Consider the following 16,448-nt stretch of genomic DNA (forward strand, 5'->3'; position numbering starts at 1 on the left):
AGAGGGGGGAAGCTGTGCTGGGTGAGCTCTGTCCGCTGCTCCAGGGAGTGTCAGCTCAGGAAGGTGGCTTTTCCATAGCTTTACATATGAGTGAGGGGTGTGTGCGTGTGTGTGCATGTGTAGTCAGTGTGCATGGTATGTGGTGTGTGGTCTGTGGTGTGTGTGTACAGAATGAGTGTGTGTGGTGAGTGTCATGTTTTTTGTGTGTGTGTGGTGTGTGTGTGTTATGTGTGTGTGTGTGGTGTGTGTGGTGTGTGTGTGTGTGTGGTGTGTGTGTGTATGTGGGTGTGTGTGTGTTGTGTCTGGTGGCCAAGGATTGGTGGGTAGGAGCAGACTGGTCCCCTCTTCCCCGGTGTGTGGCTTTGTGCGTCTTCTGGGATGCCTGTGGTGGGATTCTTCTCTCTTGTCCTCACCCTCTTCTCTCTCTTCGTGGCTGTGCCCTGTGCCCCATCAGCCCACCTACCCATCTGCAGGTCTTGACATCTTCATCAGGCAGCTGTTAACTGAACCAGGCCTGTGGAATTCCAAAACTCCCTGTAGTGGATCCCTGGGGGTCCCAGCTCTATAGAAAGGAGAGGTGACTCCCTGAGTGCTCCCAGCCTGACCCTGGCCACACGCCACCACAGTGTTGCTCTGGATGGTATAACCACGTGCAGGTTCATTTACTGAAGGTTCATCTCATGCTGAATGCTCTCAGCCAGTGGGTACTCATAGAACAACCACCTCAGGTAGGGACCAGTTTTGAACTTAAAAAAGGTTCCGCCCTTAAAGAGGTGTGGGACCTCTAAGCCGGGATACCGGTACCTCTTAAGGTGCCTTCCAGACCCCGCTGTATCCAGGCCAACTTCGGGCATCAGTCCACCTTCCCTGAAAAATAACGTGCTCCAAGGAGACTGCGAATTGCAGGGAGCAATATATAGTCCTCATCTGAATACGATTATGCTTAAACACTATAAATATTCGTAATCCTCAGCCTGGAGTACTGCTTCCCTTGGTATTACGTCCTTTTACAAACCACCTGAGAAGTCAACCGTTTAAGGTAAAAGAGTTCTGCTGCTCTGGGCGGCTGCCTCTCCTGGTGCCACGGCTGCAGAAGTGCAGGAAGTGGATGGAGACCCTGAGCGGTGCTTGCGTCTCAGCTCTGTGATGTCCCAGGGCCCTGGCCAAGCCACTGGGCAGTTCAGCTCCCCACTCTGGCCTGTGGGAGGGGCTGGAAATGGCATCCCCCTCCTTCCTCCCCTCCCCTTCTTCTTCACACCTGGGTCCTCAGCTGGAAAACTCTGAGCCACAGTTCTGTAGGGCAAAATCAATACTTTCTATAAGAAGTGAGTCCTCAGCACCTCGGCTTGATCTAACTCAACAGTTTCACTCACTCCTTCAATAAACAATTCCCCAGGCACCTGCACCTTGGGGACCCTGGAGTGGCCTCGACATGGTCCCAGACCTCCAACAGCTCACACTTTGGTGGCAGAGACAGAAGGTGATCATTCAGAGTGACAAGTGCCAGGCTGAGCTGAGCTAGGGGCTGTGGGTGTGTGTGGGTGGAAGGTCCCAGGGGGCTTCCTGAAGGTGGGCACTCTTGAGCTGAGCTTTCAAGTGGGAGGAGGAGGGGGACACGGAGTTTGGGTGGTGCTGTGACAATGGCCAGTGCTCTGGATGACTGTGTAGAGGGAGTGAACCCTGGGTGCACTAAAGATGTCAGCTGGTTGCCTGCTCAGGGTGGGTCGGGGCCCCTGGGGCACGATGGAGGCGCAGGGGGTGTGGGGCCACCTGGGGGTGGGGTCTTTGTGAACAGGCAGTGTCTGTTTGCATATCCCCTATATCCCATCATACCCAGTCTCCATGTGGCCCTGTCAGAGCAGAAGCAGCTGTGCTGGGAGGCCCAGGGCAGGGCTGGTGGGGCAGGGTGGCCATGAGTCTGACCGTAGCTGGGGTGGGCTGCAGCGTCCCAGTGCCCACCCCTCCTCGTGCCTTCCTCTGTCCACCCTAGGCTCTGAGGCTTAGGGAGTGTCTTCTGGTTAACCGTGTGGGAGTGTGAGTAGCTCTCTAGGAAGAAGGAGGAGTGGGCTGGGGTGGGGAGTGATGCCCCTCTCTAGTAGGGCTCTGCCCAGATAGGTGCTGGCACTTAGGCTTACTCAGCCGGATGTTATCGTGGTTTAAATAGGTGCAGGAAAGAGATTTGTGAGTCTGTGTATTTTGGGAGTGTTGGGGGGTGGGCACTGGAGAGGGTGGGAATTCTGGGTTTGGCAGGAGGTGGGAAGGGGAGGAATAGAGCCCACTTAGTGGGAACGAGAGCAGGAAAGTTCTCCTTCTTTCCTTTTATCATTTGACTTTCGACATCAGTCTATCGCCTCCTGGTCCTTGGTCTTCACTTGTATCACTTGGGAGAGTGGGGATAGCAGGATCTGCAAAGTTAGACTTACCTGAGTTCGAACTCAGGCTCTATTGTCTTCCTGCTGTGTGACTTTGGGCAAAGGACTTGCCTCTCTGAGCCTCAGTTTTTTCGTCTGAAAAACACAGTCAGTAATTTTTTTTTAACATCTTTATTGGAGTATAATTGCTTTACAATGGTGTGTTGGTTTCTGCTTTATAACAAAGTGAATCAGTTATACATATACATATGTTCCCATATCTCTTCCCTCTTGCGTCTCCCTCCCTCCCACCCTCCCTATCCCACCCCTCTAGGTGGTCATAAAGCACCAAGCTGATCTCCCTGTGCTATGCGGCTGCTTCCCACTAGCTATCTATTTTACATTTGGTAGTGTATATGTGTCCATGCCACTCTCTCACCTTGTCACAGCTTACCCTTCCCCCTCCCCGTGCCCTCAAGTGCATTTTCTAGTAGGTCTGTGTCTTTATTCCCGTCTTACCCCTAGGTTCTTCATGACATTTTTTTTCTTAGATTCCATATATATGTATTAGCATAGGGTATTTGTTTTTCTCCTTCTGGCAGTCAATAATCTTATCTGAGAATTGTCAGGCAGATCAAACGAGATAAGGAAGAAGCTGTCACGAGGAACTTATTTGCTCAATAAGTTAGGTCTCTCCCTTGGCCTGTTCTGCCCACAGTATCACCGTGTCTCTGGGATGAGACGCAGCATGTGGTTGTAGCTTGCTGTCCATGCCACCTCAGCCACATCTTGGAGAGCAGACTCAGGCCTCTGGGGGCTGCCCACTCGCATGGGCCTATGGGAGGGAGTGCACTTGCCCAAAGGGCCGCGCCGAGCTGCCCTTCGATGAGGTGTAGGCCCTGCAGGGAGGAGCGACAGCACTGAGGCAGGCCACGGAGTTCAGGTACCTGCAGAACTGCCCGGAGTCATCCCTGCCAAATCCTCACAAGGCTCAGTGGCTTGGAGTGAGGCTTGGGCAGCTGCCAGCGCCGCCGTGGGACCTCCTTCTCTGTGCAGAGCGGTGTGCATGCATGTTTGCTGGGTGGGGCATTCAGAGGGACCAAGCCCTCAGCCCCCCCACCTTCCCCATTCCTCTTCTGGTGTGGACACTGGTGACTGTGTCCTCCTGCCCCGTGTCCCCTTGTCTTCTCCAGGGAAGGTGTCTGGGCAGAAGAGCGATGGGGGCGCTGCCTCCCATGCCTGGGGCAGGGCTGGAGCTGGGCACCACTTCAACCTACCATGCCTTCGAGGTCCAACCATCCACGGGGCACCTCTTTCTCAGCAAGAAAATGCCTTGGGGTAGTGCAAATCACAATAAGCAGCATATTGTGCTATTTTTGTGTGTGTGTGGGGGGGTGATTCTCATTTATTCTCCGAGCCTCCCCACCCTGGTTTGATGCACCACAGTGCCCCTGACCTCCAGTGGCCCTGACTGTCCTGTCTGCCTCCTGTCCCGGCACTCACTGACCCAGGTCCTACCAGGGTGAAGAGCAGGAAGAGTCAGCTGCAGCCTCCTGTCCTCTTGCTGTGTCCTCACTGGGCCACTTCTCCGAAGGCAGGCCTCGCCTGTGCTCAGGAGGGGAGCCTCCAAGGCTCCCTGGTGCTCATGGGGTCAAAACAAAGCCCTTCAGCTGAGCAGGCAAGACGTCCACTGTGAATCCACCTCCTTGTGTCCAAGCGTAAAATAGATAGCTAGTGGGAAGCAGCCGCATAGCACAGGGAGATCAGCTCGGTGCTTTGTGACCACCTAGAGGGGTGGGATAGTGAGGGTGGGAGGGAGGAGACGCAGAGGGAGGGGATATGGGGATATATGTATACGTATAGCTGATTCACTTTGTTATACAGCAGCAACTAACACAACATTGTAAAGCAATTATACTCCAATAAAGATGTTTTAAAAAAAGTAAATTTTAATTAAAAAAAAACAAAAGAATCCGCCGGCCAATGCAGGGGACACGGGTTCGAGCCCTGGTCTGGGAAGATCCCACATGCCGCGGAGCAACTAAGCTTGTACGCCACAACTACTGAGCCTGCGCTCTGGAGCCTGCGAGCTGCAACTACTGAGCCCGTGTGCCACAACTACTGAAGCCCACATGCCTACAGCCCGTGCTCTGCGACAAGAGAAGCCACCGCAATGAGAAGCCCGCGCACTGCAACAAAGAGTAGTCCCCGCTTTCCACAACTAGAGAAAGCCTGCGTGCAGCAACAAAGACCCAGTGCAGCCAAAAATAAATAAATAAAATTAATAAATTTATTTAAAAAATAAAATAAATAAAAGAGGCTGGGAAGGAGTGCTTGATAAGTGAATGAATGATGAATGAATAGATGCTTCCCAAGGGGAAGGAATCAGCATTTTAGAATTGATTCAAGATGTATTTTGTGCCAGAGGCTTCTTTTCATGTCTTCTGTGTAAGGCGGGTGCTGTGACCCATCCCTCCCTGCCCTCCTCCCATTAAAAAAAATTAAGACACTGACGTCTGATGAGTGTCCAGCTTGGGCTGGATGCTAAGTGACAGGATGTGGCTTGGGTTTCAAGATTGCTGCCTCCCGGGAGGAGTATCAGAGGGCTGGATGGACAGAAGTTCACATATAAGAGGCACATCAGGAATCGGTGGGACCACTTTGCTGCCAGCATTCTGTTCACAGGCAGCTGTGGGTTTGGACCAGTAAATGTGGACAGCAGCCTGCTTGGACTTCTTCATGCAAAGACCATGACAAGGATGTGAAGAACACGGCAGGACCTGGGTGGTGTAACCAGCTCCAGCTGCCACCACCACCTCCCTGGTGTTGCCCAGTTTCCTGCCTCGTGCCCTCACCCTAGGTGCCGTGTGATGCGGTCTGTGGACAGGATCAGTGTACAGAGGAGTGAGGAAGGTGTGAGGGGGCTGCCCCTTGCTGCTTATCCTCCTGGGCTTGGCTTCAAAGCATGGGGGCTGGTGACAGCCAGGGAGGCCAGCAGCTAGGCGAGGCAGAGTGAGGAGAGGGGCTGAGCTGTGGAGGGGTGGCCCCGGAAGAGGGCTCGGCAGCCCAGATCCCTCATTTGAGGGACATCTGGCAGCTGGCAGTGTTCAGCTCAAGGCTCACATCTGGAGACTGGGTGTGGCTCTCCAGTCATGGAACCAAGGAAGGCAGCAGGATGGACTGGGGGCTCCTCTGGGCCAGTAGAGCCCAGAAGATGGGGGTTGAGGGGTGGTATCCTTCCCTGGAGAGTGGGTTATCCCTGCCCTTTGGGAGGGCTTCAGGCATGGTTCCAACCAGGTGACAGGCCAGGGAGTGGCACAGAGGGCTGGATCCACCTATGCCTGACTTGCCCAGGCTGTTGGAGGGGGACTGAGGTGTGTGTGGGTGTCCCTGTGGATACTTACCCTAAAAACAGCCCCGTAGGATGGTGACAACCTATGGTCTTAAGGTTTGCCTGGCGATAGCAACCGTCTGGGGCTGCCCAGTGATGGTGGTGGACCAAGGCCAGCATTGTGCTCATCCAGCATTGTCCTATTGTTGCCTGCTCCCCTGAGGCATCTGAGTGTCCATCCCAGCCTGGGTGCTAGGGGCAGAGAGATCTTTAGGGGGCTCAATCCAGAAGGTGGCAGAGACCCCTGAACAAACAGTGACGCTGAGCTGTAATCGTGTATGTGGTAGGGACACAGCAGGCGCAAGGCCTGTGCTGTTCTAACTGGGTGAAGAAGGCCTCTGGAGAGGAAGAGGCACTTGAACTAGGTCTGGAATGATGAGGAGGGGACAGCGATGTGAATTTCTAGCAGGGGAGTGCAGGTGCAGAGATTTGAGCCTGACATAGCCTGGCCTCAAGGACCCCTGCTTTGCACCTCGGAGCCTGGGAGTTGCCTTCTGGAAGCCTGCTGGCAGCCCAAGCTGCAGGATTAGTGCGAAGTCTTGGAGCTGGAGCTCAGCGCTGGAACTTGGCAGGATGGGGATGTTTCCGCGCCCTCCACATTTTCTTGGAAGGGGTCATGGCCCAGAGGTGACACTTGTTCCTGCTACACTAATCCCCTGGGCGGGGAGGACCAGAGAGCTGAAGGCCTACAGGTGGGCATCCATGGGTCAGCTTTCAAGCCCCGGATGAAGACTAGGTGCCAAGGCATAGATGTGGGGCTCTGTCCTTTTGGGACGGTCAGTCCTACTGGGAGAGAGGGCATAGGCTGGTGGGGGAGAGAGTGAGATTTGCATACACGTATACTCTCTCTCTCTCTCTGACAGAGAGCTGAGACTTAGAAAGTGGGAAACAACAGAGGGAATAAGAGAGATATCAGAGAGAGCTAGAAAAAGTCAGACATGGGTTGAGATACAAAGGGAGAACCTGAAGCCTCATGGTGTCTCTGTTCCCCATCTGAGAGGGCCCACGGGCCCTAGAAGGAGCACCAGGCTGGGGCCTGGTGTCTGGATGGCCTTGGCTTTCCGGAGACAAATGCAGGTGGAGGGAGGGGAGAGGCAGGCATGGAGCTGGCCTTGGGCACCCTGGGGATGCGGGGAGGACTGGGGTCAGGCTCTGTGGTCTGGCCTGTCCATGTATATCCAAACGTGACCTCTGGTTCACTGTGCTCATTTAATCCTCGTAAGAGTCCTAGAGGTGGGGACTGTTCTTAACCCATTTACAAGTGAGGAATTGAGGCTCAGAGAGGTTAAGTGACTTGCTTGAGGGCACACAGCTGTAGCAGTGGGCCTACCTGCCTCCTGGGCCCATGTGCTCAACTTTGAGGTCAGGGGCAGCTCGGGGTTTCAAGTGAGGCTCCCCTGTGACTTCAGGCAATACCCCAACCCCGGGTCTCTGCTCCTCTGCCTCCTGTCTAAAATGGGGTAGCAGAACCCACTTCCCTGGGAGGCTGTGGGGCTCAGTGATTAGTTGGATGGGCCCTGAATGGTGCCTGGCCCCTACTATGCCTTTCAAACTCCTACTCATCCTCCAAGACCCATCCCAAATGCCTCTTTCTCTATGGAACTTTTCCTTGACATCTCCTTGCTAGGCAAAATTAATCATTCCTTTGCCCGCAAGATTCTAGCACACTTCTCTTGAGTGTGTATTATTTGACTTTTTGCTGAATTCCTGAGGTTCCCTTAGGAATTCCTAAGAAAAAGGAATGAGTCTCACAGCCTTCTGTATCTCTAGGCACAGGACCTGATACAGCGATGATCAGAGGATTTTGGGTGAAGGAATGAGTAAGTGCAAGCACAGATACACGGTGAGGGGAGCCCAGGAAGAGACGTCTGGCCTCCGGGCAGAGATGCTGCAGGAGGCCCCCCCGCCTCCCCCGCCACGCTTGGCTGCTTTTGAGGTTCTCTGAGTCTCCTAGGACTCATCACCGTCCTGATTTAACTTTCACAGTGTAGGCTTCCGGTGAATCCCAGCCTGGGAGCCTGGTGTTCCCTTGGTGGAGCCGTAAAAGTCATTAACGAGGAACCAGAGAGCTATAAATAAGCCAGCGTGATCTTACCCAGTATTCCCTGTGTTTCCAATCTGCAGGAGCAGGGAATCCGTTTTGATTCATTAATTGGTATAAGGATGAGGCCCCAGAGATTGGCATGGAGCCACCGGCCCTTCCCCACCCTACTGGTTGGCTCCGTCCATCCTGCCTGCACCAGCTGCCCCCCTGCCCTGGGCTGCAGTCCAACATCCAGTGGGACCCTTTGGCCTTGCTCCTGTTCCCCTCCTTGGGCTGGGCTGACCGCGAGGCCAGAGGGGCGTGGGAGATGCTGCAGGAGAGGCACCCTCCCAGGCGCTGCTGCCTAGGCAAGGCCTTGGGCCCAGCCAGCTTTCCTCTTCACTGTCCCCTTGGTACCCTCTAAGCTCTTGGTGAAACCCGCCTTAGAGTGGAGGGTCAGCTTTAAGAAACTCCCCTTCTCCACACTGTGGGATGTAGCTTCACTCCAGGGAGGACCTGAGCATCTGGGGACCTTGGCAAGTTTGAAAGTTCTGCCTCACCCATGAAATATGGACACCAATAGTGCTTGTCTTATGGAGTTGTTAAGAGTATTAAATAGTTTGTTGCTTTGCTGGGCCATGCTGGGGGCTGGGCCAGAGGCTAGGAGGGTGTGCAGTACACAGGTGCTTCTGCTCACGGGCTTATGGTTCAGAGAATCAGACAAAACAGTCCACGATTGCGAACGTCCGTGGGTGGTCTGCAGGCGGAGTACCGTGAGGGAAGGTTGGGCTCATGGAAAATTCAGGGAGTCTCAGTGACCCCCCAAAATACAGAATGAGGAGAGATAGCCAGACAGAAGTGGGAGGAGTGTGGCAGGCCAAGGGCGAGTACGTGAGGAGACCCACAAGTGGGCAAGAGCTTGGGCATCCGAGTTACTGCACAAAAGCCAGCTACATGGAACACAGGGCACTGTCGGGGTGTGGACTTTATTTTAAGGCCGACGGGAAGCTAATGCAGATTTTAAGCAAGGACAGCACAGTCTGGTTGGCATTTTAATCTATGAAGGCAAGTCCACTGCAGTGGACTGAATGGGTGGCATGTGGATCTGGGAGAGGTTGGGTGTGTGGAGGTCCAGTGGGGAGATAGTAGTGGTTTAGACCAAGGTGATGGCATTGGAGATGGAGGAAAGTTGACAGATCCAAGATACATGGTGGAGATAAAACAATCAGGACTTGGTGATGGCTTGGGTGCAGAGGGTCAGGGAGAGAGAAGGTTCAAGAACAACTGGGTGGGTGGGAGTGCCCCTTTATGGAGATTGGGAGACCAAGAGGGACAGGATCACACCCCAGAGAGCTCGGTGTTGACACACCAAGTTAGAGTTGCCAGTGGACTCAGTGTGGGAGACGCCCTGGTTGGGGGTCAGGAGCCCAGCGAGGGCTGTGGGCTGGAGCGATTACAGGAACCGTCCACAGAACCGAGGTGTAACTTTCAAAGGGATGGGTCAGATATGCCAAGGAAGGTTGATGATTCCATAGAGAGGACACAGTGATGGATCTGGGTCTGGGTTTGGGTCTTGGTCTGGGTCTGGGAGACGGCGAGTCATGGGAGCAGCCAGAGCTCGTAAGCAGGGGCCAGCCTGAGATGGGAGAAGCTTTCTTCCTCAGCTTTCAGCACAAACGCAGATAGGTGTGTAGATCTGGTGCTGAGAACTGGGGAGAAGCCCGGAAGGTTTGAGGAGAATGAGCAAGGCAGGTGGGGGAGAAGATGTAAGTGAATATGGCGGGGTGAGGAACCCTGTTGAGGATGGTGACACAGCTTTCCCACTTTGGGTCCCCACGTTGCTGGGTGCGTGGGTCTCTCTCTGACTCTCCGCTGTTTGCTCACAGACATGGAGAAGTGGGTGGGCAGGTGGACCCACCACGGTTGACCCTGGGTTGGGGTTTCCCAGCCATCCTATATAAGGAGAGAGAGCAGAGAGAGGGAGTTTGCATCAGAGGGACTGTATCAATAGACAGAAGCCAAACTGAGCAAGGAGTCAGGAGTGAAGGCAGGAGGATGCTGGTGGGAGAGTCACTTAAGCAAAAAGGTCTGTAGGACAAGGTGCTTGTCAAGTTTGTCCTGTGCTCAGGAGGGAGGCGAGGCCTCAGTGACTCTCCCCTCTGGGGGCCTTTCGATGGTGAGAGACGATGGGGGTCAGGGTCCTGCTGGGCCCGAACTCTAGCACTCACCTTTGTATGGTGCTGCCGCCCGTTTCCCCCCATTTCATGGTTTTGTTTACCTTTTAAATGTCTTAATAAAACATGAAAAATAGTTATTCTCCATAGATCAGCAATTTCCTATGAGTTATGACAATACTAAATTTGGTCAATTATTCATCAGCTATAAAGTATTTATAAATGCTACCTTAATTTAAAGCATTAGCCGCTAGAATTCAAATATTAATAAAGCTGGTGCCAGCTTAAAGGAGGAAAGGGAAGGGCACAGATAATGAGGGTGGCTTGGGGGAGGGAGAGTGTTCCTGGCTGTTCACACTGTTGGAGTAGCGAGGTGGTACATGGAGCCCGGATTGTGGGGCAGGCAGAGGGGCTGGAGAGCCTGGGGCTGGCCTGCTGGACCCTGTCGGAGAGAGATCATTACTTCTGGAGGGCAGGGCTGAGCCCAGGGCTGCCCAGAGCCAGCTCTCCCTTCTGCTGCCTGCTGTTACCAGCAGAGCCTTGCCCAGCTTCTCCGACCTGAGGGCACCTCTACCAGGCTGCTCCCACTCAGGTGGAGTGCCATCTCCTGCCTTGTCCATCTGGAGAAGTCCTGTCACTCTTTAAGGGGCTACTCAGAGGCCCGTTAGCACATGAGGTTGAAAGGGTGTGTAACCTCAGAGAAGCAGGGGCTGCATGGGCGATCTCACCTATTTGGGGACCATGTCAGGTCTTCCAGGAGGAACAGGTGTGGATGTGCTCGGGGCACCATGCATTCAGGGCACATGGTGGAGGGAAGGGCTGGGATGGCCGTGGTCAGCATCATTATTAGGTGACGGTACCAGGAACTGTGCGTCTCTTCCAGCACAAGCCTCCTGGGGTATTGCTTCCCCCAGTCTTGGCCTGAGAATTTTCCAGGAATGCCCATGGGGATGGAGAAGACTGGGCATGGATCAGTAGTGGTTCCCAGAGTGATCTCCATGTCTGGGGCACCTCTCTTATCTCCAACACCCGCCTGAGGCCCCGAGTGACTTGATGCACCAAGGATTTGCCTTTAGCCGAGGGAGGCCTTGTTCTTGCTTGCTGGCTCCTTCTCTAGGGCCTGCATTAAGTGTGGAGCTGCCCCAGGAGTTTCCATCCAGGGAAGGGCTGGGTAGAGTCAGCCATGGAATCCTGGCCTCTGTCCTCTGCTGGCCACCATCTCTTCCTGGGACTGGCTGTGGTACCTGGTGGTCTGGTTCTGATGCTCTCACTCACGTACTCGCCCTTGGCCTGCCACACTCCTCCCACTTCTGTCTAGCTATCTCTCCTCATTCTGTATTTTGGGGGTAACTGTGACTTCCTGAATTTTCCATGAGCCCAATCTTCCCTCACGGTACTCCGCCTGCAGACCACCCACGGACGTTCGCAATCGTGGACTGTTTTGTCCCATTCTCTGAACCATGAGCCCATGAGCAGAAGCACCTGTGTACTGCACACCCTCCTAGCCTCTGGCCCAGCCCCCAGCATGGCCTAGCAAAGCAACAACCTATTTAATACTCTTAACAACTCCATAAGACAAGCACTATTGGTGTCCATATTTCATGGGTGAGGCAGATGCCATTCACTCTCTGGCTGTATGACCCTAGCCAAGTGGTCAGCCCTCTCTGTGCTTCAGTTTTCTCACCAGGGGATCAGAAAGCTCACCTGGGCTGAGAATTAGGGAGACCCTGCTTGTCAGTGCAACACCTGGCACATCCTACCCTGAGAGTCCCGTGTCTGGAGAATCCTGGATCAGCAGGACGCTGACATCTCAGGGGAAGCTGGCAGGGATGTGACTGTGGGGCTGTCTGGGAATGCTGGCTGAGCTCCATGGATCCTCTTGCCTGGGCCCAGCCCTGAGTCTGAACAACCTGCTTCTTCCCGATTCCTGGGAATCCATCAAGTGGCCCGGAGACCTCTGTTCTCCTAGGCCACTGAGCTTGGATAAGGGGTCTCGAAGCTGCTCATTACATTCATCTCTGCTTCTTACTTTCGCAGCTGATGAGCCATTCTTGGGGAGCTCATATCAATCTATCAAGCCTGCATTGTTATCATCAAGAGAGAGATCAGCTTTATGACCATAGGATATTGGAGACAAAGAATTATAACAAAGGCTGTTATCTTCTAGTGAGCTGCAGAAGCACCTCTAAGCTGGAGACAGAGGTGACTTCTACATTCTTACTATGCATCAGGCAGTGCCAAATGCTTCTTCACATACAAAGACCTTTCAGAGAATATGCACAACAGCTCTATGAAGTGGGTGCCATCATCTTTCTCTGACAGAAAAAGCACAGAGGCCCAGAGAGGGTGAGCCCCTCGCCCAAGGTCCCACAGCATGTACGTGGCAGGGCCTGGATTCAGATCCAAGCCATCGGATGCCAGCACTGGGGTTCGATGTCTCTTCTACAGCTGGGGTGTGAGTTGTGTGATGTCCTGTCCTAGGAATGAGCACACAACCTTGTTTAAGCTAATAGCTGGTGTGGCTTTGATCTGATGTATTTTGATCTTGTTATTTTTATGTTAGGAGCCTCTAAATAACCATCATTTCAACAGTGCCCCAATTAGCAGGCCATTCACAGTGGATTAGAAATTGACTTGTATCAGGCTTCTCCATTAGTGCCTGGGAGAGTCTTCCAGCCTTAATTACCCACCCTGCTCACCTAGGAGGTCGAGGCCTTGAGGAGCTTCCGTGGTGCTGCAGGTGTCCGTACAGGGGTGGGTCAGGGTGCCCACCTCCACGGGGAGGGTTTGTCAGCAGCAGGAGTGAGGTCGTTCTCTGTTGTAACTGCTATTTCTTGGGATCCTGGGCATGATTTGGGTGGGGACATTGATGGGGAGCTGGGGATGCCCAAGGAGAGGGGCAGGAAACTGACATGTATTAATATTTAGCATCTTTCTTGTGCATGGCACGGGATTGGCATTTGTGGTCCACGTTCTAAGTCAGTGCTCCCATAACTCTGCTGGGTAGAGGTTCATATCTTCAATTAATAGAAAACGGGGCCTCAGGAAGGAGACATGCCCATGGCCACACGGCCGCCAGCCAGAGGAGCCCAAACTGGAGCTTTGGTCTGTGAGATTCTAGCGCTCCTTCTGCTGCCCTGGTGAGCCCAGGCCCAGCCAAGAAGCTGGTGTCTCTGGCTGCCACTGGGGCTGGGTCAGGGGGACCTGTTCCCTGAGCACGTTCCCACTGCCCAGCCCCTGTGTCTTTGTCCCACTGCACCCCTCACTCACGCTGCTCCCCCCATCTCTCCTGGTCTGAATCCTTTTCTTCCTTTCAGGCCCTGGTGCTGACCCCACATGAGTTCATCCTCTTCTGGGTCCCAGGGAGCTCCCCCTTTCCTTCCTCACAGGCCAAGTTGTGGGGTCTGGCTCCTTGGTAGATCCTAAGCTCCTCAGATGGGGCCTGTGTTCATCCTGCTCTTTGCCCCTCCCCCTCCCCAGTGCTCATTGCAGGGCTTTGTGCTTAGTGGGTGTGCTGAGTGTATGCATGAAACACACAGGAGGGAAGAGACAAATCCATCCATGGTGAGCAGTGGGATGTGTGCGCAAATGGGGAAACTGAGCCTCAGGGAGGTTTAGTGACTTAATAACCCAGCATATGTGGAATGGGGATGGGGCTTGCCATCAGAAGTCAGGAAGTCCCTGAGAGGGAGCCAGGTGGGGTGGATGACAGAGAGCCAAGACCCAGTGATGGTGCAGTGGGTGTCTTGGACCGGGACCTAAGGGCTGGAGTTCCTGGGCAACTTTACACCCTAGTGATGTACAGTGTGTTTTGTAAGATTACTTTTTTTTTTTTTTTTTTTTGTGGTACGCGGGCCTCTCACTGTTGTGGCCTCTCCCGTTGCGGAGCACAGGCTCTGGACGCACAGGCTCAGCGGCCATGGCTCACGGGCCCAGCCGCTCCGCGGCATGTGGCATCTTCCCAGACCGGAGCACGAACCCGTGTCCCCTGCATCGGCAGGCGGACTCTCAACCACTGCGCCACCAGGGAAGCCCAAGATTACTTTTTAAATGTATAAATGCGGTGTATCAGCATTAAAGAGAACATGTACAAGAGAAGAAAGAAAAATCCATTTATCATCAGAGACCTTGGCTTTTAGTGTTTTCTCTTGCCTTTTTCATAAGCATGCTTTCTACCTAGTTGTAATCCTGGTGAGCGTGAAATGTCGTGCCCTGGTTTTGTCACTTAGTCACCCCTCAGAAGCATTTTTAGACGAGAAGCCATCTTAGTCCAGCCCTTATCGGTTGTGTGGCTTCACATCTTGTTATCTGGAAAATAGACACAGTGATGCCTGCTGTACAGGGGTGTCATGAGAATAATGTGAACTCATGTATATAGAGTACTCGACAGAGTTTTTGGCACAGAGAAAATTCTCACAAAATAGTCCCTCCTCCTACATAGCTTCATACTTATCCATTGTTGGAGGATTGTTTTCCTTTTGTAAAGGAATTACCTGTTCACGACATGAAATGTTGGCAAAATATAGAAAAGAAGGAAAACCACGTCTAGACCTCTTCTAAAATGCAGTCACTTTTAACATTCTGCAGTATTTCCTTCTTATCTTTCTCTCATGCATGTTAAGTTTTATTTAATTGGTATCATAAAATACATACAATTTTGTATTACTTTCACATAACTTTTTTATGACAGGCACTTTCCCATCTTACTGTAGTATCTTCATAAATAGTTTTAAAGGCTGTGTGTGCTTTCAACAAATGGAACACTTTTATGTCACTCACCTCTTTGCATCTTTTAGATCGTTAGCAATAAATATATCAAGAGTCTGGATAAGTATCCTCTGAATGTTTTTGGACCTGAAGCAATTTTTACAGCTTGGATGGATGCCCAAAGTGGAATTATTGACCAGAGGGCATGAAAATGTCAAGGCTTACGGTATTATTGTATCAGTCTTTACTGACTGCTGTGTGCCAGGCACATTGTGTGTCTGGAAAAGGATGGTGAGCAGAATGGGCATGGCCTTTGTCCCCTTGGAGCCTGAGGTGAAGTGGGAGAGAGAGACAGTTATACACACAGTGCAGTGTCATAATAGGGGAAATGTGGGATGCAGATGAAGCACTTGACAAAGGGTCCTTAGTCTGGGGTTGTAGAGTCTGAGTCTTGAAGCGAGAGTGGGTGTGAAGGTTCAGGAGGCCACAGGAAATGTGATGGGTTCCAGGGGCCGAAAGGTGGGCCGTGGTCTGTAACAGAGTGGACGGGGACGTGTGAGGAACCTGAGGCTGCAGGCAGTGGGGAGCCTGCAAGACTGCCCCAAGGAGTTTGACTCCGTCCGCAGCAGTCTTGGGAGCCACCAAAGGGCTTTAAACAGTAGCATGACATGATTGGATTTCAATTCAGGAGTGAACTTGGCCGCAGGGAGCCTGCATGCGAGGGGCCAGAGCATTTAGGTGGCTGCATGATCTTCAAGAGAGACTGCAGAGAATCTCTTGTTTAACCACCCCCTCCTCCTGCCTTGTGTTTGGAGGCTGAGGGTTCAGCAGGGAGAGTTGTGGGCATTTGAGTTGTCCTCCTGCCGAAGCCCATGAATGTGCAAGGTGAGTGTCCGTGCGTGGGGAGCAGCTGGCCTTTGGTATTTGAAAGCTTGGAGGTGTCTTCCTCTTCCTGCACCTTCCCAGCCTCCCACTGCCTTGCTCCTTAGATTTCCTCTCCCTGGTCTCCGTCTCCTCCTCCCAGCCTGGTCTGAGGCATTACATAAACCCAGGTGCTTTCAACCGAAAGAACCGCATTGTCAAAGTTGTTCAAAAGTCTGCCGCCAGACTCTAGGTCCATCCGATTCACTTTGTTATAAAGCAGAAACTAACACACCATTGTAAAGCAATTATACTCCAATAAAGATGTTAAAAAAAAAAAAAGTCTGCTGTCTGCAGCAGACGGCCTGCTGACATTCACAGGCTGTGTTTTGAAACTGCATCTGCTTTCCCACATTCCTGCCATCACATAAAGCATTATTAATAAGTGTTTGCTTCAAAACTGGTGCAGTGGGTTGCAGTGTTGGGAGGTGCATCTTTCTATTAATTGGTCTGATGTTCCAAAAAGGTCTTAAGTGTGTGGCTAAAAGGGGTTACTGGAACTCATGGTTGCTGGATGACTTCCAAAGGTGATCCCTGAGCGCAGCTACCCTAGAAACAGCTGCTGGCACCTGGTCATGTTCCTTCTGCACACCTGCAGTCAGCGCCCCAGCTGCACGAGCATCTTCCTTTGTTACTGTCAAGTGGCTTTTGAATAATCCTGGGCTTCTGGAACCAAATGCTTCCTCTGGGGTTTGACCTAGTATTTTTATGATATGAATCAAATGGACTTGGCCAGAAGGCCTAGGGTTTCTGCGGGGTTTTGCCTACAATCTGGATCCTCGGGGGTAAGTGTCTCCCTGGCTTTCCGATGTTATTCATTCCCCTCGGCCCCAATCAGTTCAGTTCAGCCAACAATTGTAGAGGACACAGTGTATTCTTGG

At 52.7% G+C, this 16,448-nt stretch overlaps 1 protein-coding gene across 2 annotated transcripts in view; it reads left to right on the forward strand.

Annotated features, from left to right (window-relative positions):
* The window catches only part of GRID1 (glutamate ionotropic receptor delta type subunit 1), a 679,283-nt gene that overhangs the window by 109,870 nt on the left and 552,965 nt on the right, over positions 1–16,448 (forward strand). The gene's annotated exons all lie outside the window — the stretch shown is intronic.

Source organism: Mesoplodon bidens (genome assembly GCF_964165515.1).
Source record: "Mesoplodon bidens genome assembly, chromosome: 1".
Taxonomy (NCBI): Eukaryota; Metazoa; Chordata; class Mammalia; order Artiodactyla; family Ziphiidae; genus Mesoplodon; species Mesoplodon bidens.